Source organism: Muscardinus avellanarius (genome assembly GCF_963383645.1).
Source record: "Muscardinus avellanarius genome assembly, chromosome: 18".
NCBI lineage: Eukaryota > Metazoa > Chordata > Mammalia > Rodentia > Gliridae > Muscardinus > Muscardinus avellanarius.
Window position 1 is genome coordinate 37,573,266 of NC_137804.1, and position 6,735 is coordinate 37,580,000.

Here is a 6,735-nt window from a genome sequence, read left to right on the forward strand (position 1 = left end):
TCGGGCGTGGAAACAGCTGGCCCATCCAGCACCCGCCAAAAGAGGAAAACTAAGCCATCCCACCCTCAGGTAGCAATGGGAATTGAACCAGGAACCAGGATTGCTACAAGGATGGGGGGCGGGGACGTTCTGGGACCTCCAAATATTTGTGGTGGTAGTCGCAGGGATTATGATGTTTAGAGAAAACCTGGAAACCTAAATATTCAGGAGAATTGACTTAAATTGTTCTAACGTCGATGCGATGATTTTTATGGTCATCCCAGATGTTTAGGGAGCCAAGGTTTACTAAGTTCTTACTTTCAATTTGGGCAAGGAGCCACACCCTCTGTTTGGGACAACCCGGAGTCCTAGGTTTTTTGGGGGAAAGGGGAGTCCCATGTTGGTGTAGGAGACCAGCAATTCCTGTTTTGCAACAAAGGAAGCCATGCTACCGAGGGATCTGGGTGCTTTCTACAAAGGTACAAACCATCCATTTTGAACTGGAACCCCATATTTGGAGAAATGATGCAACCCATTTTAGGTGCAGGGAACTCCAAAGTTTGGGGGTGGTCTAGATAGCCCCACCATGCAGGTCTGGGCCAGCAGCCCCCAGCTGGTTTGGGGACCCCACCCCCTCCTGCCTATTTCCAGGAACAGCTGAGGCCAGCCTGGGTTGTACTGCTGGGAAGCCAGTGACTCAGCCCCTCCCTGTGGCCACAGCTGGACCCCGGCCTGCCTCCTCCTGCCTGCACATCTGGGCAGGGACCCAGTCTTCAAGGCTGGGATGGGGCCCTGGGTCCTGCAACTGGAGGACAGCACTCTCCTATCTCGCCCCTCCTTCACTGACCAAAACCACTGGGTGGCCAGTTTATGCTTTATGACCTTGGGAGATTGGCAGATCCCCCACACCCAGGTGCTGGCAGCCTGCCAGCAACTCCTCTCCTGCCCCTGACCCCATCCTGAGTGTCTTGTAATCCATGTGAAGAGTGTTTATTTTTGTGTGGGTGTGAGGTGGTGGGGTCTGTGATTGTGTGTGCAGGGTGTATGTATTTGCTTTGGGGTGTCTTGGGGCCCTGAAGTTCACGCAGCTGGGTATCTGTCTGAGTGTGATCTGATGATGGGGACAGGCAGTTGGGGTCTAGGGGGCAAGTGTAACGCATCCTGGCCCATCTGTAGTGACCTGAGCAGGAGCCTTGTGCACTTTCTCCTGTCCCTGCAGTCTTGGTGGCTGTGGCATTGTGACATTCTGATTATGTCTTCATGTTTGGTGTTTCTGTAACTACTGCACAGTCCTCTGTATGGGACTTAATTTGGGGTAAGTATCCTTGTTCTTTGTGTTGAGAAGTGTGTGACAAGCCAGGCATAGTAGCAAATGCCTGTAATCCCTGCACTAGGGATCACAGGTTCAAGGCCTGCCTCAGCAGCAACTCAGTGCGCTTCTCAGTAACTTATTAAGACCCTATTTTAAAAGCATTGCTGGGGAAATTGAATTCCTCTGGTTCAGTTCCCAGTAACACACACACACACACACACACACACACACACACACACACACACACAGAAGTGTGTGACAGGCCAGGTGTGGTGGCACATGCCTGTAATCCCAGTACTTGGGAGGCTGAGACAGGTAGATCCCAGGTTTGAGGACAGCCTCAGCAATTTAGGATTGCATCAATTTGTGAGATCCTGTTTCCAAATAGGAAATAAAGCCAGGCATGGTGGCACATGCTTGTCAGCTCAGTGCTTGGGAGGCTGAGACAAAAGGATTGCAGGTTTGCAGCCAGCCTCAGCTACTTAGTGAGGCCCTCTGCAACTTAGTCAGACGCTGTTTCAAAATAAAGAATAGCAGGGTGTGGTGGCGCACGCTTGTAATCCCAGCATTCGGGAGGCTGAGACCAGAGGATCGCGGTTCACAGACAGCCTCAGCTATTTAGTGAGGACCTCCGGAACTTAGTGAGACCCTGTTTCAAAATAAAGAAAAAAAAACAGGACAGGAGGTGTAGCTCTGTGGTTGAATGCCCTTGGGTTCCATTCCCAGACCCGCAAAAAAAAAAAAAAAAAAAAAAAAAGAAAGAAAGAAAGAAAGAAAGAAAGAAAGAAAGAAAGAAAGAAAGAAAATAGGGTTGGGTATAGCTCAGAAGTAGAATGCTCTTGGGTTCTATTCCCCAGTTCTGAAAAAATAAAATAGGGCTGAGGGTGTAGCTTGGAGGTAGAATGCCCCTGGCACCACAGTACTGGGTTCAATCCCTAATATCAGAGGGGAGGGGGAAGAAACAAAAGAAAAAATGTGTACGACAATCAATGCCTCCATAAGGCCTTAAGATTTTGTCTGAGCCAGGCCTGGTGGTGCTCGCTTGTAATGCCCGTGCTTACAGGTTTGAAGCCAGCCTCAGCTACTGAGTGAGGCTCTCAGCAACTTAGTTAGACCCTGTTTCCAAATAAAATATAACATAGGTCTGGGAGTATAGCCCAGTGGTAGAAAGCCCCTGAGTTCCATCCCCGGTACCACACACACACACACAAAAAAAAAGAAGATGATCATGTTCTACTGTGTGTGTGTGTGTGTGTGTGTGTGTGTGTGTGTGTGTGTTTATTGGGGACTGAACCAGGGGCTTCTACTTCTGAGCTATACCAGCTATACCCTGAGGCTGGATGTATTTGATTCCTTCCTTCCTTCCTTCTTTCTTTTCTCCCTTCCTTTCTGTCTGTGTGTGGAGGTACTGAGGAGTGAACTCAGGGGCATTCTACCTCTGAGCTATACCCCCAATCTTTTTTTTTTTTTTTTTTTTTTTGGCAGTGCTAGGAATGGAACCCAGGGGCATTCTACCTCCCAGCTATATCCTCATCCCTATTTTATATTCCTTATTTTGAAACAGGGTCTCATTATATTGCAGAGGGCCTCACTAGCTGAGGCTGTCCTTGAACCGCGATCCTCCTGTCTCAGTCTCCCAAATGCTGAGATTACAAGTATGGGCTTTTACTTAATTTTTTACTTTATTACAAGCATGCTCAGCTTTTACTTTATTTTTTATTTGCAGAGGGCCTCATTAAGTTGCTGCCACTGGCCTTGAACTTGCAACCCTCCTGTCTCAGCCTCCCAAGTACTAGGATTACAAGTGTGTACCACCATGCACATGAAACATAGTCTCATAGCCAGGAATGGTGGTACATACTTTAAATCCCAGTACTTGGAAGGCTAGCAGATAGGAGGATAGCAGATTAGCAGCCACCCTCAGCTACTTTAGTGAGACCAATATGCAACTTAGTGAGACCCTGCTTCAAAATAAAGAATAATGAAGCCAGGCGTGGTGGCGCACGCATGTAATTCCAAGCATTTGGGAGGCTGAGACAGGAGGATTGTGGTTTGTGGACAGCCTCAGCTACTTGTGAGGCCCTTTGCAACTCGGTGAGAGCCTGTTTCAAAATAAAGAATTAAAAAATAGGGCTGGAGGTGTAGCTCTGAGGAAGAATGCCCCTGGGTTCCATTCCAGTACTGGAAAAAAAAAAAAAAAAAAAAACCGCTGAGGCTGGGAGGCTGGCCTGGACCTTGGGAGCCTCCTGTCTCAGCCTCCCAATATCCCAATGCTGGATTACATGCCGGCTCACCCTACTTTGCCTGTGTCTTTATCAGGAACCCTTGAACCATATGACTTGGTCATGTGTGGTCTGCCCATACCCTGGAACGATCTGAGCCTCTCTCTGCGTGGTCTTGTCTCTGCGACCGCATCCTACTTCTTCCACCCTGTGATAACTTCGTAACGATCGTGTGTGCGTGTGCGTGCGTGCGTGCGCGTGTGTGTCTACCATGTGCCTGGGCCCCCGCGATCTCCATTTGAGAGTGCTGGTTTTGTGACACTCTCAGCCCCGACTGTCCAAGACTACTGCGTTCCGCTTGGTCTCCAGAGTGGGGTGAGCTCGGAGTGGACGAGCGGAGGCCGGCCGGCAGGTGTCCCCCGCGCGCGGCCCCCCGCGGCCCCGGGCTGTGTGCGCGCTTCTCGGCGGGGGCGGGCGCGGCCCCTCCCCCGGCCTGCGCGCTGCGGGGGCGCGTGCGTCGTGCGTGACGCGGGCCCCGGCGGGGGGCGCTGCGTGCGTGGAGCCCGACGCGGTCGTGCGTGCGAGCGAGCGCGGGGCGGCGGGAGGGGGAGGGGCGGGCTACGTGCGTGCGTGCGTGCGCGCGCGCGGGGGCGGCGCGGGGGCGCGCGGCCTCGCCCCGCCCGGGGCGCTGGGCGCGGGTGAAACCCGGGAAGGGGCTGCCGTTAACCCCTTCCTGCCCTACCCGAAACTGCGGCCCCTGGGCCGAGCGCTCGGGGGCTTCCCCGGCCCGGGGGGGGGGGTCCCTGCTGGGGGAGAACCCCGCCGCCGAGCTGAGACCCCCCCTCCGGTTGCCACGGAAACCAGAGCTTCCCGCGCAGCCCGCGCGCGCTGCCCCCCGCCCTTCCTCTAGCTCCTTCCCCGCGGACGCCTTGGCTCCCGCTCCAGTCCTCGGGAGGGGGCTGGGGTCGGCGTGACTCAGGCCGTGCGGCCCGGGGGTCCTCCGTCCGCAGCCGGCCTCGCCCCCTCCCCCCGCCCCCGTGAGTCACCCCGCGCGGCTTTCCCCGCGTGTGATTCAGGCCCCCGGGGAGGCCGCGGCCTCTGGGACCCCCGCCCGATGGCTAGGGCTGGGAGCCTCAGCTCTGGGGAATGGGCGCCCCTTCCGGCGAGGAAGCGTCCCCTTAGCCGGCTCCCGCCGAGGTCCCCGGGGCGCTTCCCCACCCCATCCCAGGCGTGCGGGAGCCCAGCCCCCACGGCCCACAGGAAGTTTTGGCAGAGACTGCCGTGGCAGTGAAGCGGTTAAAGCCGTTTTCTTATTCATTTCATCCTGGGGCCCATTTTGACTCAGAGCTAGCGGGTGCCCCCTTGAGCTGGGCCTCAGGGGGCCAGGGTTTGTCCTCCACCCTACAGGTGCCATTTTTACAAGGAGGCAAGTGGTGAGCTGGCTGGGGATCCGGGGTAGCAGCACGCAGAGCTAGGTTCAAATCCTGCCTCTGCTCTCAGTGCTGTCCGAATCTCCGTTTCCCCATCTGAAAATGGAGGGTAATTTTCCAGCTTGTTGGGTTACCGTGGGGATTAGGAGGATAATGGACGGGATTCTTCCCACCCAGAGCTGGGCACAGGGGCAGGGAAGGCTTGTCCTGTCTCTCAAGCCTAGATGTCCTGGTGCCCGGCAGAAGCCAGCGTCCCATGCCCCACCCAGGCGCTCTGAGGCCATGGGGTTCATTCTGTCCACCCCCTGCCCCGGGCGGGCACCCAGGAAGTGAGAGGCGGGGCAGGAATGAAGAGGAACCTGTTGGGCCCGTCGCTTCCCCGCCCCCCACCCTCATTCCCTGGCCCTGACGGGACCCCCCCACGCTGCTGCCCCACCCCCGCTGCCCTGGACGCCTGGGTCCTGACCCGCGGGTGGCTGGAGGGAGGGGATGTCGGATGGAGACAGTCTCGGGAACATCCTGTGGACTGCTGGCTGGACTGATGGGAGGGTCAGCCCCTCCCAGGGCAGGGCAGACATCAGCTGGGGGCAGAGTAAACATGGCCCAGGGTGGCCAGACTGGGGGCGGGAGGGGGGCCTGCAGAAATGGACACACACACAATCACCCTCAGAGAGCCGGCCCAGACACACAACACCCCCACTCCCTCATCCTGACTGCTGAGAGACTGCCAGCCAGAGACACAGGGTCAGACATACATCTGGGCAAGATGACCTAGCAATGGCTGGCACCTATTGACAGTAGTCTCAAAAAGAAGACTGGGCTCAGAATGTGCCTAGCATGAGCAAGGCCTGGTTTCCATCCCCAACACAACAAAAAAGAAAAGTCACACTGCTAAACATTCAACAGTGCCAGGTGTGCCTGTGGGCCCAGTATTTTTGTTTTGTTTTGTTTCGGTACTGGGGATTAAACCCAGGGGTATTCTATCTCCAAGCTACACCCCCAGCCCTATTTTTTATTCTTATTTTGAAGTAGGGTCTCACTAAGTAGCTGAGGGCCTCACTGAGTAGCTGAGGCTGGTCACGAACCTGCGATCCTCCTGTTTCACCCTCCCAAATACTAGGATTACAAGTGTGCACCATCATGCCTGATCATGCTTGATCCCAGTATTTGAGAAGCTGAGAGGAAGATTACAGGTTAGAGGCCAGCCTCAGTAATTTAGCAAGACCCTCAGCAACGTTTTAATATTTATTTTTGTGGTACTGGGGATTGAATCCAGGGACATTCTAATCTTTGAGTTATACCCCCAGCCCTATTTTGGGGGGTACTGGAGATTGAACCCAGGGAGCATTCTACCCGAGTTATACCCCCAGCCCTATTTTTTTATTCGTGTGTGTGTGTGTGTGTGTTACTGGGGATGGAATCCAGAGACATTTTACCTCTGAGATATCCCCCAGCTATATATATATATATATATATATATATATATATATATATATATATATATATATATATATAGTGGGGGGGGGCTGGGGATGGAACCCAGGGGCATTCGACCTCTGAGCTACATCCCCTGCCCTATTCTTTATTCTTTATTTTGAGACAGGGTGTAAGTTGCGGAGGGCCTCACTAAGTAGCTGAGGCTGTCAAGCAAGCAGTGATCCTTCAGTCTCAGCCTCCCAAATGCTGGGATTATAAACCTATGCAAACACGCCCAGTTTCCCAGCCCTATTTTTTTTATTTATTTATTTTGAAACAAAGTCTCACTGAGTTGCAGAAGGCCTCACTAAGTAGC